Raw genomic sequence first — 25,796 nt, 5'->3', positions numbered from 1 at the left:
GTCAAATGCGGCCGAAAACTAACATTTTGTGTGTTGGGAGAAAAGCCGAACGCGAATTCTGCCGTGCTCCTACGTTACGTGAGTGCCAACGGCCATACCATGATGAATACACCGGTTCTCGTCCGATCACCGAAGTTAAGCATCATTGGGCCCGGTTAGTACTTGGATGGGTGACCGCCTGGGAAACCCGGGTGCTGTTGGCTTCCTTCCTTTTTTTTTTTTTTTGTTTTATGTCGCTACCCCTACCAGCCCAATTTTCAAACCACCTTTCTGTTGTGACAAAGATGCTTCCTTAAGCCTTTTATACTACTGCAATGGTACGAAAATGCAGTAATTAACTCAGTTTGAGGGAGAATGTGCTAACCAAGTTTGCCAGGAAGCCTTTGAAAACGACAAAACGGTACGAATCGGCAGGTGATTTCTGAAATCCGTCACCGCCTATTGTTGTGTAGGAGTGTAGAGTTCGAAATTTGATTTGTAATCACGAATTTATTCCTTAGTCGTCTCGTCTCGTCTCGTCTCGTCCCGCAGACGTTTGTCGTGCTTGCGCTGTCATATGGACCACGACCCGAGCGGCAGCGAGCGGCAGTCGAGCAAAGTCGGGACAAGTCGGGACGGGGACAGGGATAGGACTGGTGTGAATGCACTGCAAACTACGCACACACCCGGTGTGTGAGGCGAGGCGAGGCGAGGCGAGGAAGCCCACATCGCTACCAGTGGCGCCCTCCAGCACGACACTGCCACACCCCGCACAGGCCGTCCGCTGGACACCAGGGACAAGATGCGTCCTCCGCTAGTGTCGAAGGCTGCACGCGGAGGTGCAACGAGCAGCAGTGCGTCTCACACACGCGGCGGTGCGCCCGCTAATTCGGCCGTCGCTCTGCTGGGACGCCGGGCGCGCCCCCCGCGCCGTCCTCGAGGAACTGGCTGTTGCGGAAGGAAGTGCTTTCGTCAAATGCGGCCGAAAACTAACATTTTGTGTGTTGGGAGAAAAGCCGAACGCGAATTCTGCCGTGCTCCTACGTTACGTGAGTGCCAACGGCCATACCATGATGAATACACCGGTTCTCGTCCGATCACCGAAGTTAAGCATCATTGGGCCCGGTTAGTACTTGGATGGGTGACCGCCTGGGAAACCCGGGTGCTGTTGGCTTCCTTCCTTTTTTTTTTTTTTGTTTTATGTCGCTACCCCTACCAGCCCAATTTTCAAACCACCTTTCTGTTGTGACAAAGATGCTTCCTTAAGCCTTTTATACTACTGCAATGGTACGAAAATGCAGTAATTAACTCAGTTTGAGGGAGAATGTGCTAACCAAGTTTGCCAGGAAGCCTTTGAAAACGACAAAACGGTACGAATCGGCAGGTGATTTCTGAAATACGTCACCGCCTATTGTTGTGTAGGAGTGTAGAGTTCCAAACTTGATTTGTAATCACGAATCTGTCCCTTAGTCGTCTCGTCTCGTCTCGTCCCGCAGACGTTTGTCGTGCTTGCGCTGTCATATGGACCACGACCCGAGCGGCAGCGAGCGGCAGTCGAGCAAAGTCGGGACAAGTCGGGACGGGGACAGGGATAGGAATGGTGTGAATGCACTGCAAACTACGCACACACCCGGTGTGTGAGGCGAGGCGAGGCGAGGCGAGGCGAGGCGAGGCGAGGAAGCCCACATCGCTACCAGTGGCGCCCTCCAGCACGACACTGCCACACCCCGCACAGGCCCTCCGCTGGACACCAGGGACAAGATGCGCCCTCCGCTAGTGTCGAAGGCTGCACGCGCCCTGCGAATGACAGGAGGTGCAACGAGCAGCAGTGCGTCTCACACACGCGGCGGTGCGCCCGCTAATTCGGCCGTCGCTCTGCTGGGACGCCGGGCGCGCCCCCCGCGCCGTCCTCGAGGAACTGGCTGTTGCGGAAGGAAGTGCTTTCGTCAAATGCGGCCGAAAACTAACATTTTGTGTGTTGGGAGAAAAGCCGAACGCGAATTCTGCCGTGCTCCTACGTTACGTGAGTGCCAACGGCCATACCATGATGAATACACCGGTTCTCGTCCGATCACCGAAGTTAAGCATCATTGGGCCCGGTTAGTACTTGGATGGGTGACCACCTGGGAAACCCGGGTGCTGTTGGCTTCCTTCCTTTTTTTTTTTTTTGTTTTATGTCGCTACCCCTACCAGCCCAATTTTCAAACCACCTTTCTGTTGTGACAAAGATGCTTCCTTAAGCCTTTTATACTACTGCAATGGTACGAAAATGCAGTAATTAACTCAGTTTGAGGGAGAATGTGCTAACCAAGTTTGCCAGGAAGCCTTTGAAAACGACAAAACGGTACGAATCGGCAGGTGATTTCTGAAATACGTCACCGCCTATTGTTGTGTAGGAGTGTAGAGTTCCAAACTTGATTTGTAATCACGAATCTGTCCCTTAGTCGTCTCGTCTCGTCTCGTCCCGCAGACGTTTGTCGTGCTTGCGCTGTCATATGGACCACGACCCGAGCGGCAGCGAGCGGCAGTCGAGCAAAGTCGGGACAAGTCGGGACGGGGACAGGGATAGGAATGGTGTGAATGCACTGCAAACTACGCACACACCCGGTGTGTGAGGCGAGGCGAGGCGAGGCGAGGCGAGGCGAGGCGAGGCGAGGAAGCCCACATCGCTACCAGTGGCGCCCTCCAGCACGACACTGCCACACCCCGCACAGGCCGTCCGCTGGACACCAGGGACAAGATGCGTCCTCCGCTAGTGTCGAAGGCTGCACGCGGAGGTGCAACGAGCAGCAGTGCGTCTCACACACGCGGCGGTGCGCCCGCTAATTCGGCCGTCGCTCTGCTGGGACGCCGGGCGCGCCCCCCGCGCCGTCCTCGAGGAACTGGCTGTTGCGGAAGGAAGTGCTTTCGTCAAATGCGGCCGAAAACTAACATTTTGTGTGTTGGGAGAAAAGCCGAACGCGAATTCTGCCGTGCTCCTACGTTACGTGAGTGCCAACGGCCATACCATGATGAATACACCGGTTCTCGTCCGATCACCGAAGTTAAGCATCATTGGGCCCGGTTAGTACTTGGATGGGTGACCGCCTGGGAAACCCGGGTGCTGTTGGCTTCCTTCCTTTTTTTTTTTTTTTGTTTTATGTCGCTACCCCTACCAGCCCAATTTTCAAACCACCTTTCTGTTGTGACAAAGATGCTTCCTTAAGCCTTTTATACTACTGCAATGGTACGAAAATGCAGTAATTAACTCAGTTTGAGGGAGAATGTGCTAACCAAGTTTGCCAGGAAGCCTTTGAAAACGACAAAACGGTACGAATCGGCAGGTGATTTCTGAAATCCGTCACCGCCTATTGTTGTGTAGGAGTGTAGAGTTCGAAATTTGATTTGTAATCACGAATTTATTCCTTAGTCGTCTCGTCTCGTCTCGTCTCGTCCCGCAGACGTTTGTCGTGCTTGCGCTGTCATATGGACCACGACCCGAGCGGCAGCGAGCGGCAGTCGAGCAAAGTCGGGACAAGTCGGGACGGGGACAGGGATAGGACTGGTGTGAATGCACTGCAAACTACGCACACACCCGGTGTGTGAGGCGAGGCGAGGCGAGGCGAGGAAGCCCACATCGCTACCAGTGGCGCCCTCCAGCACGACACTGCCACACCCCGCACAGGCCGTCCGCTGGACACCAGGGACAAGATGCGTCCTCCGCTAGTGTCGAAGGCTGCACGCGGAGGTGCAACGAGCAGCAGTGCGTCTCACACACGCGGCGGTGCGCCCGCTAATTCGGCCGTCGCTCTGCTGGGACGCCGGGCGCGCCCCCCGCGCCGTCCTCGAGGAACTGGCTGTTGCGGAAGGAAGTGCTTTCGTCAAATGCGGCCGAAAACTAACATTTTGTGTGTTGGGAGAAAAGCCGAACGCGAATTCTGCCGTGCTCCTACGTTACGTGAGTGCCAACGGCCATACCATGATGAATACACCGGTTCTCGTCCGATCACCGAAGTTAAGCATCATTGGGCCCGGTTAGTACTTGGATGGGTGACCGCCTGGGAAACCCGGGTGCTGTTGGCTTCCTTCCTTTTTTTTTTTTTTTGTTTTATGTCGCTACCCCTACCAGCCCAATTTTCAAACCACCTTTCTGTTGTGACAAAGATGCTTCCTTAAGCCTTTTATACTACTGCAATGGTACGAAAATGCAGTAATTAACTCAGTTTGAGGGAGAATGTGCTAACCAAGTTTGCCAGGAAGCCTTTGAAAACGACAAAACGGTACGAATCGGCAGGTGATTTCTGAAATACGTCACCGCCTATTGTTGTGTAGGAGTGTAGAGTTCCAAACTTGATTTGTAATCACGAATCTGTCCCTTAGTCGTCTCGTCTCGTCTCGTCCCGCAGACGTTTGTCGTGCTTGCGCTGTCATATGGACCACGACCCGAGCGGCAGCGAGCGGCAGTCGAGCAAAGTCGGGACAAGTCGGGACGGGGACAGGGATAGGAATGGTGTGAATGCACTGCAAACTACGCACACACCCGGTGTGTGAGGCGAGGCGAGGCGAGGCGAGGCGAGGCGAGGCGAGGAAGCCCACATCGCTACCAGTGGCGCCCTCCAGCACGACACTGCCACACCCCGCACAGGCCGTCCGCTGGACACCAGGGACAAGATGCGTCCTCCGCTAGTGTCGAAGGCTGCACGCGGAGGTGCAACGAGCAGCAGTGCGTCTCACACACGCGGCGGTGCGCCCGCTAATTCGGCCGTCGCTCTGCTGGGACGCCGGGCGCGCCCCCCGCGCCGTCCTCGAGGAACTGGCTGTTGCGGAAGGAAGTGCTTTCGTCAAATGCGGCCGAAAACTAACATTTTGTGTGTTGGGAGAAAAGCCGAACGCGAATTCTGCCGTGCTCCTACGTTACGTGAGTGCCAACGGCCATACCATGATGAATACACCGGTTCTCGTCCGATCACCGAAGTTAAGCATCATTGGGCCCGGTTAGTACTTGGATGGGTGACCGCCTGGGAAACCCGGGTGCTGTTGGCTTCCTTCCTTTTTTTTTTTTTTGTTTTATGTCGCTACCCCTACCAGCCCAATTTTCAAACCACCTTTCTGTTGTGACAAAGATGCTTCCTTAAGCCTTTTATACTACTGCAATGGTACGAAAATGCAGTAATTAACTCAGTTTGAGGGAGAATGTGCTAACCAAGTTTGCCAGGAAGCCTTTGAAAACGACAAAACGGTACGAATCGGCAGGTGATTTCTGAAATACGTCACCGCCTATTGTTGTGTAGGAGTGTAGAGTTCCAAACTTGATTTGTAATCACGAATCTGTCCCTTAGTCGTCTCGTCTCGTCTCGTCCCGCAGACGTTTGTCGTGCTTGCGCTGTCATATGGACCACGACCCGAGCGGCAGCGAGCGGCAGTCGAGCAAAGTCGGGACAAGTCGGGACGGGGACAGGGATAGGAATGGTGTGAATGCACTGCAAACTACGCACACACCCGGTGTGTGAGGCGAGGCGAGGCGAGGCGAGGCGAGGCGAGGCGAGGAAGCCCACATCGCTACCAGTGGCGCCCTCCAGCACGACACTGCCACACCCCGCACAGGCCGTCCGCTGGACACCAGGGACAAGATGCGTCCTCCGCTAGTGTCGAAGGCTGCACGCGGAGGTGCAACGAGCAGCAGTGCGTCTCACACACGCGGCGGTGCGCCCGCTAATTCGGCCGTCGCTCTGCTGGGACGCCGGGCGCGCCCCCCGCGCCGTCCTCGAGGAACTGGCTGTTGCGGAAGGAAGTGCTTTCGTCAAATGCGGCCGAAAACTAACATTTTGTGTGTTGGGAGAAAAGCCGAACGCGAATTCTGCCGTGCTCCTACGTTACGTGAGTGCCAACGGCCATACCATGATGAATACACCGGTTCTCGTCCGATCACCGAAGTTAAGCATCATTGGGCCCGGTTAGTACTTGGATGGGTGACCGCCTGGGAAACCCGGGTGCTGTTGGCTTCCTTCCTTTTTTTTTTTTTGTTTTATGTCGCTACCCCTACCAGCCCAATTTTCAAACCACCTTTCTGTTGTGACAAAGATGCTTCCTTAAGCCTTTTATACTACTGCAATGGTACGAAAATGCAGTAATTAACTCAGTTTGAGGGAGAATGTGCTAACCAAGTTTGCCAGGAAGCCTTTGAAAACGACAAAACGGTACGAATCGGCAGGTGATTTCTGAAATACGTCACCGCCTATTGTTGTGTAGGAGTGTAGAGTTCCAAACTTGATTTGTAATCACGAATCTGTCCCTTAGTCGTCTCGTCTCGTCTCGTCCCGCAGACGTTTGTCGTGCTTGCGCTGTCATATGGACCACGACCCGAGCGGCAGCGAGCGGCAGTCGAGCAAAGTCGGGACAAGTCGGGACGGGGACAGGGATAGGAATGGTGTGAATGCACTGCAAACTACGCACACACCCGGTGTGTGAGGCGAGGCGAGGCGAGGCGAGGCGAGGCGAGGCGAGGAAGCCCACATCGCTACCAGTGGCGCCCTCCAGCACGACACTGCCACACCCCGCACAGGCCGTCCGCTGGACACCAGGGACAAGATGCGTCCTCCGCTAGTGTCGAAGGCTGCACGCGGAGGTGCAACGAGCAGCAGTGCGTCTCACACACGCGGCGGTGCGCCCGCTAATTCGGCCGTCGCTCTGCTGGGACGCCGGGCGCGCCCCCCGCGCCGTCCTCGAGGAACTGGCTGTTGCGGAAGGAAGTGCTTTCGTCAAATGCGGCCGAAAACTAACATTTTGTGTGTTGGGAGAAAAGCCGAACGCGAATTCTGCCGTGCTCCTACGTTACGTGAGTGCCAACGGCCATACCATGATGAATACACCGGTTCTCGTCCGATCACCGAAGTTAAGCATCATTGGGCCCGGTTAGTACTTGGATGGGTGACCACCTGGGAAACCCGGGTGCTGTTGGCTCCCTTCCTTTTTTTTTTTTTTTTTGTTTTATGTCGCTACCCCTACCAGCCCAATTTTCAAACCACCTTTCTGTTGTGACAAAGATGCTTCCTTAAGCATTTTAAACTACTGCAATGGTACGAAAATGCAGTAATTAACTCAGTTTGAGGGAGAATTTGCTAAGCAAGTTTGCCAAGAAAACTTTGAAAACGACAAAACAGTACGAATCGGCAGGTGATTTCTGAAATCCGTCACCGCCTATTGTTGTGTAGGAGTGTAGAGTTCGAAATTTGATTTGTAATCACGAATTTATTCCTTAGTCGTCTCGTCTCGTCTCGTCTCGTCCCGCAGACGTTTGTCGTGCTTGCGCTGTCATATGGACCACGACCCGAGCGGCAGCGAGCGGCAGTCGAGCAAAGTCGGGACAAGTCGGGACGGGGACAGGGATAGGACTGGTGTGAATGCACTGCAAACTACGCACACACCCGGTGTGTGAGGCGAGGCGAGGCGAGGCGAGGAAGCCCACATCGCTACCAGTGGCGCCCTCCAGCACGACACTGCCACACCCCGCACAGGCCGTCCGCTGGACACCAGGGACAAGATGCGTCCTCCGCTAGTGTCGAAGGCTGCACGCGGAGGTGCAACGAGCAGCAGTGCGTCTCACACACGCGGCGGTGCGCCCGCTAATTCGGCCGTCGCTCTGCTGGGACGCCGGGCGCGCCCCCCGCGCCGTCCTCGAGGAACTGGCTGTTGCGGAAGGAAGTGCTTTCGTCAAATGCGGCCGAAAACTAACATTTTGTGTGTTGGGAGAAAAGCCGAACGCGAATTCTGCCGTGCTCCTACGTTACGTGAGTGCCAACGGCCATACCATGATGAATACACCGGTTCTCGTCCGATCACCGAAGTTAAGCATCATTGGGCCCGGTTAGTACTTGGATGGGTGACCGCCTGGGAAACCCGGGTGCTGTTGGCTTCCTTCCTTTTTTTTTTTTTTGTTTTATGTCGCTACCCCTACCAGCCCAATTTTCAAACCACCTTTCTGTTGTGACAAAGATGCTTCCTTAAGCCTTTTATACTACTGCAATGGTACGAAAATGCAGTAATTAACTCAGTTTGAGGGAGAATGTGCTAACCAAGTTTGCCAGGAAGCCTTTGAAAACGACAAAACGGTACGAATCGGCAGGTGATTTCTGAAATACGTCACCGCCTATTGTTGTGTAGGAGTGTAGAGTTCCAAACTTGATTTGTAATCACGAATCTGTCCCTTAGTCGTCTCGTCTCGTCTCGTCCCGCAGACGTTTGTCGTGCTTGCGCTGTCATATGGACCACGACCCGAGCGGCAGCGAGCGGCAGTCGAGCAAAGTCGGGACAAGTCGGGACGGGGACAGGGATAGGAATGGTGCGAATGCACTGCAAACTACGCACACACCCGGCGTGGGGCGAGGCGAGGCGAGGCGAGGCGAGGCGAGGCGAGGCGAGGCGAGGCGAGGAAGCCCACATCGCTACCAGTGGCGCCCTCCAGCACGACACTGCCACACCCCGCACAGGCCCTCCGCTGGACACCAGGGACAAGATGCGCCCTCCGCTAGTGTCGAAGGCTGCACGCGCCCTGCGAATGACAGGAGGTGCAACGAGCAGCAGTGCGTCTCACACACGCGGCGGTGCGCCCGCTAATTCGGCCGTCGCTCTGCTGGGACGCCGGGCGCGCCCCCCGCGCCGTCCTCGAGGAACTGGCTGTTGCGGAAGGAAGTGCTTTCGTCAAATGCGGCCGAAAACTAACATTTTGTGTGTTGGGAGAAAAGCCGAACGCGAATTCTGCCGTGCTCCTACGTTACGTGAGTGCCAACGGCCATACCATGATGAATACACCGGTTCTCGTCCGATCACCGAAGTTAAGCATCATTGGGCCCGGTTAGTACTTGGATGGGTGACCACCTGGGAAACCCGGGTGCTGTTGGCTCCCTTCCTTTTTTTTTTTTTTTTTGTTTTATGTCGCTACCCCTACCAGCCCAATTTTCAAACCACCTTTCTGTTGTGACAAAGATGCTTCCTTAAGCATTTTAAACTACTGCAATGGTACGAAAATGCAGTAATTAACTCAGTTTGAGGGAGAATTTGCTAAGCAAGTTTGCCAAGAAAACTTTGAAAACGACAAAACAGTACGAATCGGCAGGTGATTTCTGAAATCCGTCACCGCCTATTGTTGTGTAGGAGTGTAGAGTTCGAAATTTGATTTGTAATCACGAATTTATTCCTTAGTCGTCTCGTCTCGTCTCGTCTCGTCCCGCAGACGTTTGTCGTGCTTGCGCTGTCATATGGACCACGACCCGAGCGGCAGCGAGCGGCAGTCGAGCAAAGTCGGGACAAGTCGGGACGGGGACAGGGATAGGACTGGTGTGAATGCACTGCAAACTACGCACACACCCGGTGTGTGAGGCGAGGCGAGGCGAGGCGAGGAAGCCCACATCGCTACCAGTGGCGCCCTCCAGCACGACACTGCCACACCCCGCACAGGCCGTCCGCTGGACACCAGGGACAAGATGCGTCCTCCGCTAGTGTCGAAGGCTGCACGCGGAGGTGCAACGAGCAGCAGTGCGTCTCACACACGCGGCGGTGCGCCCGCTAATTCGGCCGTCGCTCTGCTGGGACGCCGGGCGCGCCCCCCGCGCCGTCCTCGAGGAACTGGCTGTTGCGGAAGGAAGTGCTTTCGTCAAATGCGGCCGAAAACTAACATTTTGTGTGTTGGGAGAAAAGCCGAACGCGAATTCTGCCGTGCTCCTACGTTACGTGAGTGCCAACGGCCATACCATGATGAATACACCGGTTCTCGTCCGATCACCGAAGTTAAGCATCATTGGGCCCGGTTAGTACTTGGATGGGTGACCGCCTGGGAAACCCGGGTGCTGTTGGCTTCCTTCCTTTTTTTTTTTTTTGTTTTATGTCGCTACCCCTACCAGCCCAATTTTCAAACCACCTTTCTGTTGTGACAAAGATGCTTCCTTAAGCCTTTTATACTACTGCAATGGTACGAAAATGCAGTAATTAACTCAGTTTGAGGGAGAATGTGCTAACCAAGTTTGCCAGGAAGCCTTTGAAAACGACAAAACGGTACGAATCGGCAGGTGATTTCTGAAATACGTCACCGCCTATTGTTGTGTAGGAGTGTAGAGTTCCAAACTTGATTTGTAATCACGAATCTGTCCCTTAGTCGTCTCGTCTCGTCTCGTCCCGCAGACGTTTGTCGTGCTTGCGCTGTCATATGGACCACGACCCGAGCGGCAGCGAGCGGCAGTCGAGCAAAGTCGGGACAAGTCGGGACGGGGACAGGGATAGGAATGGTGCGAATGCACTGCAAACTACGCACACACCCGGCGTGGGGCGAGGCGAGGCGAGGCGAGGCGAGGCGAGGCGAGGCGAGGCGAGGCGAGGAAGCCCACATCGCTACCAGTGGCGCCCTCCAGCACGACACTGCCACACCCCGCACAGGCCCTCCGCTGGACACCAGGGACAAGATGCGCCCTCCGCTAGTGTCGAAGGCTGCACGCGCCCTGCGAATGACAGGAGGTGCAACGAGCAGCAGTGCGTCTCACACACGCGGCGGTGCGCCCGCTAATTCGGCCGTCGCTCTGCTGGGACGCCGGGCGCGCCCCCCGCGCCGTCCTCGAGGAACTGGCTGTTGCGGAAGGAAGTGCTTTCGTCAAATGCGGCCGAAAACTAACATTTTGTGTGTTGGGAGAAAAGCCGAACGCGAATTCTGCCGTGCTCCTACGTTACGTGAGTGCCAACGGCCATACCATGATGAATACACCGGTTCTCGTCCGATCACCGAAGTTAAGCATCATTGGGCCCGGTTAGTACTTGGATGGGTGACCACCTGGGAAACCCGGGTGCTGTTGGCTCCCTTCCTTTTTTTTTTTTTTTTTGTTTTATGTCGCTACCCCTACCAGCCCAATTTTCAAACCACCTTTCTGTTGTGACAAAGATGCTTCCTTAAGCATTTTAAACTACTGCAATGGTACGAAAATGCAGTAATTAACTCAGTTTGAGGGAGAATTTGCTAAGCAAGTTTGCCAAGAAAACTTTGAAAACGACAAAACAGTACGAATCGGCAGGTGATTTCTGAAATCCGTCACCGCCTATTGTTGTGTAGGAGTGTAGAGTTCGAAATTTGATTTGTAATCACGAATTTATTCCTTAGTCGTCTCGTCTCGTCTCGTCTCGTCCCGCAGACGTTTGTCGTGCTTGCGCTGTCATATGGACCACGACCCGAGCGGCAGCGAGCGGCAGTCGAGCAAAGTCGGGACAAGTCGGGACGGGGACAGGGATAGGACTGGTGTGAATGCACTGCAAACTACGCACACACCCGGTGTGTGAGGCGAGGCGAGGCGAGGCGAGGAAGCCCACATCGCTACCAGTGGCGCCCTCCAGCACGACACTGCCACACCCCGCACAGGCCGTCCGCTGGACACCAGGGACAAGATGCGTCCTCCGCTAGTGTCGAAGGCTGCACGCGGAGGTGCAACGAGCAGCAGTGCGTCTCACACACGCGGCGGTGCGCCCGCTAATTCGGCCGTCGCTCTGCTGGGACGCCGGGCGCGCCCCCCGCGCCGTCCTCGAGGAACTGGCTGTTGCGGAAGGAAGTGCTTTCGTCAAATGCGGCCGAAAACTAACATTTTGTGTGTTGGGAGAAAAGCCGAACGCGAATTCTGCCGTGCTCCTACGTTACGTGAGTGCCAACGGCCATACCATGATGAATACACCGGTTCTCGTCCGATCACCGAAGTTAAGCATCATTGGGCCCGGTTAGTACTTGGATGGGTGACCGCCTGGGAAACCCGGGTGCTGTTGGCTTCCTTCCTTTTTTTTTTTTTTGTTTTATGTCGCTACCCCTACCAGCCCAATTTTCAAACCACCTTTCTGTTGTGACAAAGATGCTTCCTTAAGCCTTTTATACTACTGCAATGGTACGAAAATGCAGTAATTAACTCAGTTTGAGGGAGAATGTGCTAACCAAGTTTGCCAGGAAGCCTTTGAAAACGACAAAACGGTACGAATCGGCAGGTGATTTCTGAAATACGTCACCGCCTATTGTTGTGTAGGAGTGTAGAGTTCCAAACTTGATTTGTAATCACGAATCTGTCCCTTAGTCGTCTCGTCTCGTCTCGTCCCGCAGACGTTTGTCGTGCTTGCGCTGTCATATGGACCACGACCCGAGCGGCAGCGAGCGGCAGTCGAGCAAAGTCGGGACAAGTCGGGACGGGGACAGGGATAGGAATGGTGTGAATGCACTGCAAACTACGCACACACCCGGTGTGTGAGGCGAGGCGAGGCGAGGCGAGGCGAGGCGAGGCGAGGAAGCCCACATCGCTACCAGTGGCGCCCTCCAGCACGACACTGCCACACCCCGCACAGGCCGTCCGCTGGACACCAGGGACAAGATGCGTCCTCCGCTAGTGTCGAAGGCTGCACGCGGAGGTGCAACGAGCAGCAGTGCGTCTCACACACGCGGCGGTGCGCCCGCTAATTCGGCCGTCGCTCTGCTGGGACGCCGGGCGCGCCCCCCGCGCCGTCCTCGAGGAACTGGCTGTTGCGGAAGGAAGTGCTTTCGTCAAATGCGGCCGAAAACTAACATTTTGTGTGTTGGGAGAAAAGCCGAACGCGAATTCTGCCGTGCTCCTACGTTACGTGAGTGCCAACGGCCATACCATGATGAATACACCGGTTCTCGTCCGATCACCGAAGTTAAGCATCATTGGGCCCGGTTAGTACTTGGATGGGTGACCGCCTGGGAAACCCGGGTGCTGTTGGCTTCCTTCCTTTTTTTTTTTTTGTTTTATGTCGCTACCCCTACCAGCCCAATTTTCAAACCACCTTTCTGTTGTGACAAAGATGCTTCCTTAAGCCTTTTATACTACTGCAATGGTACGAAAATGCAGTAATTAACTCAGTTTGAGGGAGAATGTGCTAACCAAGTTTGCCAGGAAGCCTTTGAAAACGACAAAACGGTACGAATCGGCAGGTGATTTCTGAAATACGTCACCGCCTATTGTTGTGTAGGAGTGTAGAGTTCCAAACTTGATTTGTAATCACGAATCTGTCCCTTAGTCGTCTCGTCTCGTCTCGTCCCGCAGACGTTTGTCGTGCTTGCGCTGTCATATGGACCACGACCCGAGCGGCAGCGAGCGGCAGTCGAGCAAAGTCGGGACAAGTCGGGACGGGGACAGGGATAGGAATGGTGTGAATGCACTGCAAACTACGCACACACCCGGTGTGTGAGGCGAGGCGAGGCGAGGCGAGGCGAGGCGAGGCGAGGAAGCCCACATCGCTACCAGTGGCGCCCTCCAGCACGACACTGCCACACCCCGCACAGGCCGTCCGCTGGACACCAGGGACAAGATGCGTCCTCCGCTAGTGTCGAAGGCTGCACGCGGAGGTGCAACGAGCAGCAGTGCGTCTCACACACGCGGCGGTGCGCCCGCTAATTCGGCCGTCGCTCTGCTGGGACGCCGGGCGCGCCCCCCGCGCCGTCCTCGAGGAACTGGCTGTTGCGGAAGGAAGTGCTTTCGTCAAATGCGGCCGAAAACTAACATTTTGTGTGTTGGGAGAAAAGCCGAACGCGAATTCTGCCGTGCTCCTACGTTACGTGAGTGCCAACGGCCATACCATGATGAATACACCGGTTCTCGTCCGATCACCGAAGTTAAGCATCATTGGGCCCGGTTAGTACTTGGATGGGTGACCGCCTGGGAAACCCGGGTGCTGTTGGCTTCCTTCCTTTTTTTTTTTTTGTTTTATGTCGCTACCCCTACCAGCCCAATTTTCAAACCACCTTTCTGTTGTGACAAAGATGCTTCCTTAAGCCTTTTATACTACTGCAATGGTACGAAAATGCAGTAATTAACTCAGTTTGAGGGAGAATGTGCTAACCAAGTTTGCCAGGAAGCCTTTGAAAACGACAAAACGGTACGAATCGGCAGGTGATTTCTGAAATACGTCACCGCCTATTGTTGTGTAGGAGTGTAGAGTTCCAAACTTGATTTGTAATCACGAATCTGTCCCTTAGTCGTCTCGTCTCGTCTCGTCCCGCAGACGTTTGTCGTGCTTGCGCTGTCATATGGACCACGACCCGAGCGGCAGCGAGCGGCAGTCGAGCAAAGTCGGGACAAGTCGGGACGGGGACAGGGATAGGAATGGTGTGAATGCACTGCAAACTACGCACACACCCGGTGTGTGAGGCGAGGCGAGGCGAGGCGAGGCGAGGCGAGGCGAGGAAGCCCACATCGCTACCAGTGGCGCCCTCCAGCACGACACTGCCACACCCCGCACAGGCCGTCCGCTGGACACCAGGGACAAGATGCGTCCTCCGCTAGTGTCGAAGGCTGCACGCGGAGGTGCAACGAGCAGCAGTGCGTCTCACACACGCGGCGGTGCGCCCGCTAATTCGGCCGTCGCTCTGCTGGGACGCCGGGCGCGCCCCCCGCGCCGTCCTCGAGGAACTGGCTGTTGCGGAAGGAAGTGCTTTCGTCAAATGCGGCCGAAAACTAACATTTTGTGTGTTGGGAGAAAAGCCGAACGCGAATTCTGCCGTGCTCCTACGTTACGTGAGTGCCAACGGCCATACCATGATGAATACACCGGTTCTCGTCCGATCACCGAAGTTAAGCATCATTGGGCCCGGTTAGTACTTGGATGGGTGACCACCTGGGAAACCCGGGTGCTGTTGGCTCCCTTCCTTTTTTTTTTTTTTTTTGTTTTATGTCGCTACCCCTACCAGCCCAATTTTCAAACCACCTTTCTGTTGTGACAAAGATGCTTCCTTAAGCATTTTAAACTACTGCAATGGTACGAAAATGCAGTAATTAACTCAGTTTGAGGGAGAATTTGCTAAGCAAGTTTGCCAAGAAAACTTTGAAAACGACAAAACAGTACGAATCGGCAGGTGATTTCTGAAATCCGTCACCGCCTATTGTTGTGTAGGAGTGTAGAGTTCGAAATTTGATTTGTAATCACGAATTTATTCCTTAGTCGTCTCGTCTCGTCTCGTCTCGTCCCGCAGACGTTTGTCGTGCTTGCGCTGTCATATGGACCACGACCCGAGCGGCAGCGAGCGGCAGTCGAGCAAAGTCGGGACAAGTCGGGACGGGGACAGGGATAGGACTGGTGTGAATGCACTGCAAACTACGCACACACCCGGTGTGTGAGGCGAGGCGAGGCGAGGCGAGGAAGCCCACATCGCTACCAGTGGCGCCCTCCAGCACGACACTGCCACACCCCGCACAGGCCGTCCGCTGGACACCAGGGACAAGATGCGTCCTCCGCTAGTGTCGAAGGCTGCACGCGGAGGTGCAACGAGCAGCAGTGCGTCTCACACACGCGGCGGTGCGCCCGCTAATTCGGCCGTCGCTCTGCTGGGACGCCGGGCGCGCCCCCCGCGCCGTCCTCGAGGAACTGGCTGTTGCGGAAGGAAGTGCTTTCGTCAAATGCGGCCGAAAACTAACATTTTGTGTGTTGGGAGAAAAGCCGAACGCGAATTCTGCCGTGCTCCTACGTTACGTGAGTGCCAACGGCCATACCATGATGAATACACCGGTTCTCGTCCGATCACCGAAGTTAAGCATCATTGGGCCCGGTTAGTACTTGGATGGGTGACCGCCTGGGAAACCCGGGTGCTGTTGGCTTCCTTCCTTTTTTTTTTTTTTGTTTTATGTCGCTACCCCTACCAGCCCAATTTTCAAACCACCTTTCTGTTGTGACAAAGATGCTTCCTTAAGCCTTTTATACTACTGCAATGGTACGAAAATGCAGTAATTAACTCAGTTTGAGGGAGAATGTGCTAACCAAGTTTGCCAGGAAGCCTTTGAAAACGACAAAACGGTACGAATCGGCAGGTGATTTCTGAAATACGTCACCGCCTATTGTTGTGTAGGAGTGTAGAGTTCCAAACTTGATTTGTAATCACGAATCTGTCCCTTAGTCGTCTCGTCTCGTCTCGTCCCGCAGACGTTTGTCGTGCTTGCGCTGTCATATGGACCACGACCCGAGCGGCAGCGAGCGGCAGTCGAGCAAAGTCGGGACAAGTCGGGACGGGGACAGGGATAGGAATGGTGCGAATGCACTGCAAACTACGCACACACCCGGCGTGGGGCGAGGCGAGGCGAGGCGAGGCGAGGCGAGGCGAGGCGAGGCGAGGCGAGGAAGCCCACATCGCTACCAGTGGCGCCCTCCAGCACGACACTGCCACACCCCGCACAGGCCCTCCGCTGGACACCAGGGACAAGATGCGCCCTCCGCTAGTGTCGAAGGCTGCACGCGCCCTGCGAATGACAGGAGGTGCAACGAGCAGCAGTGCGTCTCACACACGCGGCGGTGCGCCCGCTAATTCGGCCGTCGCTCTGCTGGGACGCCGGGCGCGCCCCCCGCGCCGTCCTCGAGGAACTGGCTGTTGCGGAAGGAAGTGCTTTCGTCAAATGCGGCCGAAAACTAACATTTTGTGTGTTGGGAGAAAAGCCGAACGCGAATTCTGCCGTGCTCCTGCGTTACGTGAGTGCCAACGGCCATACCATGATGAATACACCGGTTCTCGTCCGATCACCGAAGTTAAGCATCATTGGGCCCGGTTAGTACTTGGATGGGTGACCACCTGGGAAACCCGGGTGCTGTTGGCTCCCTTCCTTTTTTTTTTTTTTTTTGTTTTATGTCGCTACCCCTACCAGCCCAATTTTCAAACCACCTTTCTGTTGTGACAAAGATGCTTCCTTAAGCATTTTAAACTACTGCAATGGTACGAAAATGCAGTAATTAACTCAGTTTGAGGGAGAATTTGCTAAGCAAGTTTGCCAAGAAAACTTTGAAAACGACAAAACAGTACGAATCGGCAGGTGATTTCTGAAATCCGTCACCGCCTATTGTTGTGTAGGAGTGTAGAGTTCGAAATTTGATTTGTAATCACGAATTTATTCCTTAGTCGTCTCGTCTCGTCTCGTCTCGTCCCGCAGACGTTTGTCGTGCTTGCGCTGTCATATGGACCACGACCCGAGCGGCAGCGAGCGGCAGTCGAGCAAAGTCGGGACAAGTCGGGACGGGGACAGGGATAGGACTGGTGTGAATGCACTGCAAACTACGCACACACCCGGTGTGTGAGGCGAGGCGAGGCGAGGCGAGGAAGCCCACATCGCTACCAGTGGCGCCCTCCAGCACGACACTGCCACACCCCGCACAGGCCGTCCGCTGGACACCAGGGACAAGATGCGTCCTCCGCTAGTGTCGAAGGCTGCACGCGGAGGTGCAACGAGCAGCAGTGCGTCTCACACACGCGGCGGTGCGCCCGCTAATTCGGCCGTCGCTCTGCTGGGACGCCGGGCGCGCCCCCCGCGCCGTCCTCGAGGAACTGGCTGTTGCGGAAGGAAGTGCTTTCGTCAAATGCGGCCGAAAACTAACATTTTGTGTGTTGGGAGAAAAGCCGAACGCGAATTCTGCCGTGCTCCTACGTTACGTGAGTGCCAACGGCCATACCATGATGAATACACCGGTTCTCGTCCGATCACCGAAGTTAAGCATCATTGGGCCCGGTTAGTACTTGGATGGGTGACCGCCTGGGAAACCCGGGTGCTGTTGGCTTCCTTCCTTTTTTTTTTTTTTGTTTTATGTCGCTACCCCTACCAGCCCAATTTTCAAACCACCTTTCTGTTGTGACAAAGATGCTTCCTTAAGCATTTTAAACTACTGCAATGGTACGAAAATGCAGTAATTAACTCAGTTTGAGGGAGAATTTGCTAAGCAAGTTTGCCAAGAAAACTTTGAAAACGACAAAACAGTACGAATCGGCAGGTGATTTCTGAAATCCGTCACCGCCTATTGTTGTGTAGGAGTGTAGAGTTCGAAATTTGATTTGTAATCACGAATTTATTCCTTAGTCGTCTCGTCTCGTCTCGTCTCGTCCCGCAGACGTTTGTCGTGCTTGCGCTGTCATATGGACCACGACCCGAGCGGCAGCGAGCGGCAGTCGAGCAAAGTCGGGACAAGTCGGGACGGGGACAGGGATAGGACTGGTGTGAATGCACTGCAAACTACGCACACACCCGGTGTGTGAGGCGAGGCGAGGCGAGGCGAGGAAGCCCACATCGCTACCAGTGGCGCCCTCCAGCACGACACTGCCACACCCCGCACAGGCCGTCCGCTGGACACCAGGGACAAGATGCGTCCTCCGCTAGTGTCGAAGGCTGCACGCGGAGGTGCAACGAGCAGCAGTGCGTCTCACACACGCGGCGGTGCGCCCGCTAATTCGGCCGTCGCTCTGCTGGGACGCCGGGCGCGCCCCCCGCGCCGTCCTCGAGGAACTGGCTGTTGCGGAAGGAAGTGCTTTCGTCAAATGCGGCCGAAAACTAACATTTTGTGTGTTGGGAGAAAAGCCGAACGCGAATTCTGCCGTGCTCCTACGTTACGTGAGTGCCAACGGCCATACCATGATGAATACACCGGTTCTCGTCCGATCACCGAAGTTAAGCATCATTGGGCCCGGTTAGTACTTGGATGGGTGACCGCCTGGGAAACCCGGGTGCTGTTGGCTTCCTTCCTTTTTTTTTTTTTTGTTTTATGTCGCTACCCCTACCAGCCCAATTTTCAAACCACCTTTCTGTTGTGACAAAGATGCTTCCTTAAGCCTTTTATACTACTGCAATGGTACGAAAATGCAGTAATTAACTCAGTTTGAGGGAGAATGTGCTAACCAAGTTTGCCAGGAAGCCTTTGAAAACGACAAAACGGTACGAATCGGCAGGTGATTTCTGAAATACGTCACCGCCTATTGTTGTGTAGGAGTGTAGAGTTCCAAACTTGATTTGTAATCACGAATCTGTCCCTTAGTCGTCTCGTCTCGTCTCGTCCCGCAGACGTTTGTCGTGCTTGCGCTGTCATATGGACCACGACCCGAGCGGCAGCGAGCGGCAGTCGAGCAAAGTCGGGACAAGTCGGGACGGGGACAGGGATAGGAATGGTGTGAATGCACTGCAAACTACGCACACACCCGGTGTGTGAGGCGAGGCGAGGCGAGGCGAGGCGAGGCGAGGCGAGGAAGCCCACATCGCTACCAGTGGCGCCCTCCAGCACGACACTGCCACACCCCGCACAGGCCGTCCGCTGGACACCAGGGACAAGATGCGTCCTCCGCTAGTGTCGAAGGCTGCACGCGGAGGTGCAACGAGCAGCAGTGCGTCTCACACACGCGGCGGTGCGCCCGCTAATTCGGCCGTCGCTCTGCTGGGACGCCGGGCGCGCCCCCCGCGCCGTCCTCGAGGAACTGGCTGTTGCGGAAGGAAGTGCTTTCGTCAAATGCGGCCGAAAACTAACATTTTGTGTGTTGGGAGAAAAGCCGAACGCGAATTCTGCCGTGCTCCTACGTTACGTGAGTGCCAACGGCCATACCATGATGAATACACCGGTTCTCGTCCGATCACCGAAGTTAAGCATCATTGGGCCCGGTTAGTACTTGGATGGGTGACCGCCTGGGAAACCCGGGTGCTGTTGGCTTCCTTCCTTTTTTTTTTTTGTTTTATGTCGCTACCCCTACCAGCCCAATTTTCAAACCACCTTTCTGTTGTGACAAAGATGCTTCCTTAAGCCTTTTATACTACTGCAATGGTACGAAAATGCAGTAATTAACTCAGTTTGAGGGAGAATGTGCTAACCAAGTTTGCCAGGAAGCCTTTGAAAACGACAAAACGGTACGAATCGGCAGGTGATTTCTGAAATACGTCACCGCCTATTGTTGTGTAGGAGTGTAGAGTTCCAAACTTGATTTGTAATCACGAATCTGTCCCTTAGTCGTCTCGTCTCGTCTCGTCCCGCAGACGTTTGTCGTGCTTGCGCTGTCATATGGACCACGACCCGAGCGGCAGCGAGCGGCAGTCGAGCAAAGTCGGGACAAGTCGGGACGGGGACAGGGATAGGAATGGTGTGAATGCACTGCAAACTACGCACACACCCGGTGTGTGAGGCGAGGCGAGGCGAGGCGAGGCGAGGCGAGGCGAGGAAGCCCACATCGCTACCAGTGGCGCCCTCCAGCACGACACTGCCACACCCCGCACAGGCCGTCCGCTGGACACCAGGGACAAGATGCGTCCTCCGCTAGTGTCGAAGGCTGCACGCGGAGGTGCAACGAGCAGCAGTGCGTCTCACACACGCGGCGGTGCGCCCGCTAATTCGGCCGTCGCTCTGCTGGGACGCCGGGCGCGCCCCCCGCGCCGTCCTCGAGGAACTGGCTGTTGCGGAAGGAAGTGCTTTCGTCAAATGCGGCCGAAAACTAACATTTTGTGTGTTGGGAGAAAAGCCGAACGCGAATTCTGCCGTGCTCCTACGTTACGTGAGTGCCAACGGCCATACCATGATGAATACACCGGTTCTCGTCCGATCACCGAAGTTAAGCATCATTGGGCCCGGTTAGTACTTGGATGGGTGACCGCCTGGGAAACCCGGGTGCTGTTGGCTTCCTTCCTTTTTTTTTTTTGTTTTATGTCGCTACCCCTACCAGCCCAATTTTCAAACCACCTTTCTGTTGTGACAAAGATGCTTCCTTAAGCCTTTTATACTACTGCAATGGTACGAAAATGCAGTAATTAACTCAGTTTGAGGGAGAATGTGCTAACCAAGTTTGCCAGGAAGCCTTTGAAAACGACAAAACGGTACGAATCGGCAGGTGATTTCTGAAATACGTCACCGCCTATTGTTGTGTAGGAGTGTAGAGTTCCAAACTTGATTTGTAATCACGAATCTGTCCCTTAGTCGTCTCGTCTCGTCTCGTCCCGCAGACGTTTGTCGTGCTTGCGCTGTCATATGGACCACGACCCGAGCGGCAGCGAGCGGCAGTCGAGCAAAGTCGGGACAAGTCGGGACGGGGACAGGGATAGGAATGGTGTGAATGCACTGCAAACTACGCACACACCCGGTGTGTGAGGCGAGGCGAGGCGAGGCGAGGCGAGGCGAGGCGAGGAAGCCCACATCGCTACCAGTGGCGCCCTCCAGCACGACACTGCCACACCCCGCACAGGCCGTCCGCTGGACACCAGGGACAAGATGCGTCCTCCGCTAGTGTCGAAGGCTGCACGCGGAGGTGCAACGAGCAGCAGTGCGTCTCACACACGCGGCGGTGCGCCCGCTAATTCGGCCGTCGCTCTGCTGGGACGCCGGGCGCGCCCCCCGCGCCGTCCTCGAGGAACTGGCTGTTGCGGAAGGAAGTGCTTTCGTCAAATGCGGCCGAAAACTAACATTTTGTGTGTTGGGAGAAAAGCCGAACGCGAATTCTGCCGTGCTCCTACGTTACGTGAGTGCCAACGGCCATACCATGATGAATACACCGGTTCTCGTCCGATCACCGAAGTTAAGCATCATTGGGCCCGGTTAGTACTTGGATGGGTGACCGCCTGGGAAACCCGGGTGCTGTTGGCTTCCTTCCTTTTTTTTTTTTTGTTTTATGTCGCTACCCCTACCAGCCCAATTTTCAAACCACCTTTCTGTTGTGACAAAGATGCTTCCTTAAGCCTTTTATACTACTGCAATGGTACGAAAATGCAGTAATTAACTCAGTTTGAGGGAGAATGTGCTAACCAAGTTTGCCAGGAAGCCTTTGAAAACGACAAAACGGTACGAATCGGCAGGTGATTTCTGAAATACGTCACCGCCTATTGTTGTGTAGGAGTGTAGAGTTCCAAACTTGATTTGTAATCACGAATCTGTCCCTTAGTCGTCTCGTCTCGTCTCGTCCCGCAGACGTTTGTCGTGCTTGCGCTGTCATATGGACCACGACCCGAGCGGCAGCGAGCGGCAGTCGAGCAAAGTCGGGACAAGTCGGGACGGGGACAGGGATAGGAATGGTGCGAATGCACTGCAAACTACGCACACACCCGGCGTGGGGCGAGGCGAGGCGAGGCGAGGCGAGGCGAGGCGAGGCGAGGAAGCCCACATCGCTACCAGTGGCGCCCTCCAGCACGACACTGCCACACCCCGCACAGGCCCTCCGCTGGACACCAGGGACAAGATGCGCCCTCCGCTAGTGTCGAAGGCTGCACGCGCCCTGCGAATGACAGGAGGTGCAACGAGCAGCAGTGCGTCTCACACACGCGGCGGTGCGCCCGCTAATTCGGCCGTCGCTCTGCTGGGACGCCGGGCGCGCCCCCCGCGCCGTCCTCGAGGAACTGGCTGTTGCGGAAGGAAGTGCTTTCGTCAAATGCGGCCGAAAACTAACATTTTGTGTGTTGGGAGAAAAGCCGAACGCGAATTCTGCCGTGCTCCTACGTTACGTGAGTGCCAACGGCCATACCATGATGAATACACCGGTTCTCGTCCGATCACCGAAGTTAAGCATCATTGGGCCCGGTTAGTACTTGGATGGGTGACCACCTGGGAAACCCGGGTGCTGTTGGCTCCCTTCCTTTTTTTTTTTTTTTTTGTTTTATGTCGCTACCCCTACCAGCCCAATTTTCAAACCACCTTTCTGTTGTGACAAAGATGCTTCCTTAAGCATTTTAAACTACTGCAATGGTACGAAAATGCAGTAATTAACTCAGTTTGAGGGAGAATTTGCTAAGCAAGTTTGCCAAGAAAACTTTGAAAACGACAAAACAGTACGAATCGGCAGGTGATTTCTGAAATCCGTCACCGCCTATTGTTGTGTAGGAGTGTAGAGTTCGAAATTTGATTTGTAATCACGAATTTATTCCTTAGTCGTCTCGTCTCGTCTCGTCTCGTCCCGCAGACGTTTGTCGTGCTTGCGCTGTCATATGGACCACGACCCGAGCGGCAGCGAGCGGCAGTCGAGCAAAGTCGGGACAAGTCGGGACGGGGACAGGGATAGGACTGGTGTGAATGCACTGCAAACTACGCACACACCCGGTGTGTGAGGCGAGGCGAGGCGAGGCGAGGAAGCCCACATCGCTACCAGTGGCGCCCTCCAGCACGACACTGCCACACCCCGCACAGGCCGTCCGCTGGACACCAGGGACAAGATGCGTCCTCCGCTAGTGTCGAAGGCTGCACGCGGAGGTGCAACGAGCAGCAGTGCGTCTCACACACGCGGCGGTGCGCCCGCTAATTCGGCCGTCGCTCTGCTGGGACGCCGGGCGCGCCCCCCGCGCCGTCCTCGAGGAACTGGCTGTTGCGGAAGGAAGTGCTTTCGTCAAATGCGGCCGAAAACTAACATTTTGTGTGTTGGGAGAAAAGCCGAACGCGAATTCTGCCGTGCTCCTACGTTACGTGAGTGCCAACGGCCATACCATGATGAATACACCGGTTCTCGTCCGATCACCGAAGTTAAGCATCATTGGGCCCGGTTAGTACTTGGATGGGTGACCGCCTGGGAAACCCGGGTGCTGTTGGCTTCCTTCCTTTTTTTTTTTTTTGTTTTATGTCGCTACCCCTACCAGCCCAATTTTCAAACCACCTTTCTGTTGTGACAAAGATGCTTCCTTAAGCCTTTTATACTACTGCAATGGTACGAAAATGCAGTAATTAACTCAGTTTGAGGGAGAATGTGCTAACCAAGTTTGCCAGGAAGCCTTTGAAAACGACAAAACGGTACGAATCGGCAGGTGATTTCTGAAATACGTCACCGCCTATTGTTGTGTAGGAGTGTAGAGTTCCAAACTTGATTTGTAATCACGAATCTGTCCCTTAGTCGTCTCGTCTCGTCTCGTCCCGCAGACGTTTGTCGTGCTTGCGCTGTCATATGGACCACGACCCGAGCGGCAGCGAGCGGCAGTCGAGCAAAGTCGGGACAAGTCGGGACGGGGACAGGGATAGGAATGGTGCGAATGCACTGCAAACTACGCACACACCCGGCGTGGGGCGAGGCGAGGCGAGGCGAGGCGAGGCGAGGCGAGGCGAGGCGAGGCGAGGAAGCCCACATCGCTACCAGTGGCGCCCTCCAGCACGACACTGCCACACCCCGCACAGGCCCTCCGCTGGACACCAGGGACAAGATGCGCCCTCCGCTAGTGTCGAAGGCTGCACGCGCCCTGCGAATGACAGGAGGTGCAACGAGCAGCAGTGCGTCTCACACACGCGGCGGTGCGCCCGCTAATTCGGCCGTCGCTCTGCTGGGACGCCGGGCGCGCCCCCCGCGCCGTCCTCGAGGAACTGGCTGTTGCGGAAGGAAGTGCTTTCGTCAAATGCGGCCGAAAACTAACATTTTGTGTGTTGGGAGAAAAGCCGAACGCGAATTCTGCCGTGCTCCTACGTTACGTGAGTGCCAACGGCCATACCATGATGAATACACCGGTTCTCGTCCGATCACCGAAGTTAAGCATCATTGGGCCCGGTTAGTACTTGGATGGGTGACCACCTGGGAAACCCGGGTGCTGTTGGCTCCCTTCCTTTTTTTTTTTTTTTTTGTTTTATGTCGCTACCCCTACCAGCCCAATTTTCAAACCACCTTTCTGTTGTGACAAAGATGCTTCCTTAAGCATTTTAAACTACTGCAATGGTACGAAAATGCAGTAATTAACTCAGTTTGAGGGAGAATTTGCTAAGCAAGTTTGCCAAGAAAACTTTGAAAACGACAAAACAGTACGAATCGGCAGGTGATTTCTGAAATCCGTCACCGCCTATTGTTGTGTAGGAGTGTAGAGTTCGAAATTTGATTTGTAATCACGAATTTATTCCTTAGTCGTCTCGTCTCGTCTCGTCTCGTCCCGCAGACGTTTGTCGTGCTTGCGCTGTCATATGGACCACGACCCGAGCGGCAGCGAGCGGCAGTCGAGCAAAGTCGGGACAAGTCGGGACGGGGACAGGGATAGGACTGGTGTGAATGCACTGCAAACTACGCACACACCCGGTGTGTGAGGCGAGGCGAGGCGAGGCGAGGAAGCCCACATCGCTACCAGTGGCGCCCTCCAGCACGACACTGCCACACCCCGCACAGGCCGTCCGCTGGACACCAGGGACAAGATGCGTCCTCCGCTAGTGTCGAAGGCTGCACGCGGAGGTGCAACGAGCAGCAGTGCGTCTCACACACGCGGCGGTGCGCCCGCTAATTCGGCCGTCGCTCTGCTGGGACGCCGGGCGCGCCCCCCGCGCCGTCCTCGAGGAACTGGCTGTTGCGGAAGGAAGTGCTTTCGTCAAATGCGGCCGAAAACTAACATTTTGTGTGTTGGGAGAAAAGCCGAACGCGAATTCTGCCGTGCTCCTACGTTACGTGAGTGCCAACGGCCATACCATGATGAATACACCGGTTCTCGTCCGATCACCGAAGTTAAGCATCATTGGGCCCGGTTAGTACTTGGATGGGTGACCGCCTGGGAAACCCGGGTGCTGTTGGCTTCCTTCCTTTTTTTTTTTTTTGTTTTATGTCGCTACCCCTACCAGCCCAATTTTCAAACCACCTTTCTGTTGTGACAAAGATGCTTCCTTAAGCCTTTTATACTACTGCAATGGTACGAAAATGCAGTAATTAACTCAGTTTGAGGGAGAATGTGCTAACCAAGTTTGCCAGGAAGCCTTTGAAAACGACAAAACGGTACGAATCGGCAGGTGATTTCTGAAATACGTCACCGCCTATTGTTGTGTAGGAGTGTAGAGTTCCAAACTTGATTTGTAATCACGAATCTGTCCCTTAGTCGTCTCGTCTCGTCTCGTCCCGCAGACGTTTGTCGTGCTTGCGCTGTCATATGGACCACGACCCGAGCGGCAGCGAGCGGCAGTCGAGCAAAGTCGGGACAAGTCGGGACGGGGACAGGGATAGGAATGGTGTGAATGCACTGCAAACTACGCACACACCCGGTGTGTGAGGCGAGGCGAGGCGAGGCGAGGCGAGGCGAGGCGAGGAAGCCCACATCGCTACCAGTGGCGCCCTCCAGCACGACACTGCCACACCCCGCACAGGCCGTCCGCTGGACACCAGGGACAAGATGCGT

At 55.1% G+C, this 25,796-nt stretch overlaps 27 non-coding genes across 27 annotated transcripts; all 27 read left to right on the top strand.

Annotated features, from left to right (window-relative positions):
* The first annotated feature begins 84 nt into the window (after window positions 1–84).
* On the top strand, window positions 85–203 carry LOC126218434 (5S ribosomal RNA). The gene has a single exon (XR_007542500.1). It is a non-coding gene; the product is annotated as a 5S ribosomal RNA (ribosomal RNA).
* Window positions 204–1,034: 831 nt separating this feature from the next.
* On the top strand, window positions 1,035–1,153 carry LOC126218432 (5S ribosomal RNA). The gene has a single exon (XR_007542498.1). It is a non-coding gene; the product is annotated as a 5S ribosomal RNA (ribosomal RNA).
* An 855-nt stretch (window positions 1,154–2,008) lies between these two features.
* On the top strand, window positions 2,009–2,127 carry LOC126218446 (5S ribosomal RNA). The gene has a single exon (XR_007542511.1). It is a non-coding gene; the product is annotated as a 5S ribosomal RNA (ribosomal RNA).
* An 845-nt stretch (window positions 2,128–2,972) lies between these two features.
* On the top strand, window positions 2,973–3,091 carry LOC126218431 (5S ribosomal RNA). Its single transcript, XR_007542497.1, has one exon. It is a non-coding gene; the product is annotated as a 5S ribosomal RNA (ribosomal RNA).
* An 831-nt stretch (window positions 3,092–3,922) lies between these two features.
* LOC126218429 (5S ribosomal RNA) lies at window positions 3,923–4,041 on the top strand. The gene has a single exon (XR_007542496.1). It is a non-coding gene; the product is annotated as a 5S ribosomal RNA (ribosomal RNA).
* Window positions 4,042–4,882: 841 nt separating this feature from the next.
* Window positions 4,883–5,001, top strand: LOC126218428 (5S ribosomal RNA). Its single transcript, XR_007542495.1, has one exon. It is a non-coding gene; the product is annotated as a 5S ribosomal RNA (ribosomal RNA).
* An 840-nt stretch (window positions 5,002–5,841) lies between these two features.
* On the top strand, window positions 5,842–5,960 carry LOC126218427 (5S ribosomal RNA). The gene has a single exon (XR_007542494.1). It is a non-coding gene; the product is annotated as a 5S ribosomal RNA (ribosomal RNA).
* Window positions 5,961–6,799: 839 nt separating this feature from the next.
* On the top strand, window positions 6,800–6,918 carry LOC126218444 (5S ribosomal RNA). The gene has a single exon (XR_007542509.1). It is a non-coding gene; the product is annotated as a 5S ribosomal RNA (ribosomal RNA).
* Window positions 6,919–7,751: 833 nt separating this feature from the next.
* On the top strand, window positions 7,752–7,870 carry LOC126218488 (5S ribosomal RNA). Its single transcript, XR_007542548.1, has one exon. It is a non-coding gene; the product is annotated as a 5S ribosomal RNA (ribosomal RNA).
* Window positions 7,871–8,738: 868 nt separating this feature from the next.
* On the top strand, window positions 8,739–8,857 carry LOC126218443 (5S ribosomal RNA). The gene has a single exon (XR_007542508.1). It is a non-coding gene; the product is annotated as a 5S ribosomal RNA (ribosomal RNA).
* Window positions 8,858–9,690: 833 nt separating this feature from the next.
* LOC126218487 (5S ribosomal RNA) lies at window positions 9,691–9,809 on the top strand. Its single transcript, XR_007542547.1, has one exon. It is a non-coding gene; the product is annotated as a 5S ribosomal RNA (ribosomal RNA).
* An 868-nt stretch (window positions 9,810–10,677) lies between these two features.
* On the top strand, window positions 10,678–10,796 carry LOC126218442 (5S ribosomal RNA). Its single transcript, XR_007542507.1, has one exon. It is a non-coding gene; the product is annotated as a 5S ribosomal RNA (ribosomal RNA).
* An 833-nt stretch (window positions 10,797–11,629) lies between these two features.
* Window positions 11,630–11,748, top strand: LOC126218485 (5S ribosomal RNA). The gene has a single exon (XR_007542546.1). It is a non-coding gene; the product is annotated as a 5S ribosomal RNA (ribosomal RNA).
* An 840-nt stretch (window positions 11,749–12,588) lies between these two features.
* LOC126218484 (5S ribosomal RNA) lies at window positions 12,589–12,707 on the top strand. The gene has a single exon (XR_007542545.1). It is a non-coding gene; the product is annotated as a 5S ribosomal RNA (ribosomal RNA).
* Window positions 12,708–13,546: 839 nt separating this feature from the next.
* LOC126218483 (5S ribosomal RNA) lies at window positions 13,547–13,665 on the top strand. Its single transcript, XR_007542544.1, has one exon. It is a non-coding gene; the product is annotated as a 5S ribosomal RNA (ribosomal RNA).
* Window positions 13,666–14,504: 839 nt separating this feature from the next.
* LOC126218440 (5S ribosomal RNA) lies at window positions 14,505–14,623 on the top strand. Its single transcript, XR_007542506.1, has one exon. It is a non-coding gene; the product is annotated as a 5S ribosomal RNA (ribosomal RNA).
* An 833-nt stretch (window positions 14,624–15,456) lies between these two features.
* On the top strand, window positions 15,457–15,575 carry LOC126218481 (5S ribosomal RNA). Its single transcript, XR_007542542.1, has one exon. It is a non-coding gene; the product is annotated as a 5S ribosomal RNA (ribosomal RNA).
* Window positions 15,576–16,443: 868 nt separating this feature from the next.
* Window positions 16,444–16,562, top strand: LOC126218439 (5S ribosomal RNA). Its single transcript, XR_007542505.1, has one exon. It is a non-coding gene; the product is annotated as a 5S ribosomal RNA (ribosomal RNA).
* Window positions 16,563–17,395: 833 nt separating this feature from the next.
* On the top strand, window positions 17,396–17,514 carry LOC126218480 (5S ribosomal RNA). The gene has a single exon (XR_007542541.1). It is a non-coding gene; the product is annotated as a 5S ribosomal RNA (ribosomal RNA).
* An 830-nt stretch (window positions 17,515–18,344) lies between these two features.
* On the top strand, window positions 18,345–18,463 carry LOC126218479 (5S ribosomal RNA). The gene has a single exon (XR_007542540.1). It is a non-coding gene; the product is annotated as a 5S ribosomal RNA (ribosomal RNA).
* An 840-nt stretch (window positions 18,464–19,303) lies between these two features.
* On the top strand, window positions 19,304–19,422 carry LOC126218478 (5S ribosomal RNA). The gene has a single exon (XR_007542539.1). It is a non-coding gene; the product is annotated as a 5S ribosomal RNA (ribosomal RNA).
* Window positions 19,423–20,260: 838 nt separating this feature from the next.
* LOC126218477 (5S ribosomal RNA) lies at window positions 20,261–20,379 on the top strand. Its single transcript, XR_007542538.1, has one exon. It is a non-coding gene; the product is annotated as a 5S ribosomal RNA (ribosomal RNA).
* An 838-nt stretch (window positions 20,380–21,217) lies between these two features.
* Window positions 21,218–21,336, top strand: LOC126218476 (5S ribosomal RNA). Its single transcript, XR_007542537.1, has one exon. It is a non-coding gene; the product is annotated as a 5S ribosomal RNA (ribosomal RNA).
* An 857-nt stretch (window positions 21,337–22,193) lies between these two features.
* On the top strand, window positions 22,194–22,312 carry LOC126218438 (5S ribosomal RNA). The gene has a single exon (XR_007542504.1). It is a non-coding gene; the product is annotated as a 5S ribosomal RNA (ribosomal RNA).
* An 833-nt stretch (window positions 22,313–23,145) lies between these two features.
* Window positions 23,146–23,264, top strand: LOC126218474 (5S ribosomal RNA). The gene has a single exon (XR_007542536.1). It is a non-coding gene; the product is annotated as a 5S ribosomal RNA (ribosomal RNA).
* Window positions 23,265–24,132: 868 nt separating this feature from the next.
* LOC126218437 (5S ribosomal RNA) lies at window positions 24,133–24,251 on the top strand. The gene has a single exon (XR_007542503.1). It is a non-coding gene; the product is annotated as a 5S ribosomal RNA (ribosomal RNA).
* Window positions 24,252–25,084: 833 nt separating this feature from the next.
* Window positions 25,085–25,203, top strand: LOC126218473 (5S ribosomal RNA). Its single transcript, XR_007542535.1, has one exon. It is a non-coding gene; the product is annotated as a 5S ribosomal RNA (ribosomal RNA).
* Window positions 25,204–25,796: the final 593 nt, after the last annotated feature.

Source organism: Schistocerca nitens, unplaced genomic scaffold (assembly GCF_023898315.1).
Source record: "Schistocerca nitens isolate TAMUIC-IGC-003100 unplaced genomic scaffold, iqSchNite1.1 HiC_scaffold_113, whole genome shotgun sequence".
In the NCBI taxonomy this organism is placed as follows: Eukaryota; Metazoa; Arthropoda; class Insecta; order Orthoptera; family Acrididae; genus Schistocerca; species Schistocerca nitens.
This window is presented reverse-complemented; position numbering and strand designations above follow the sequence as displayed.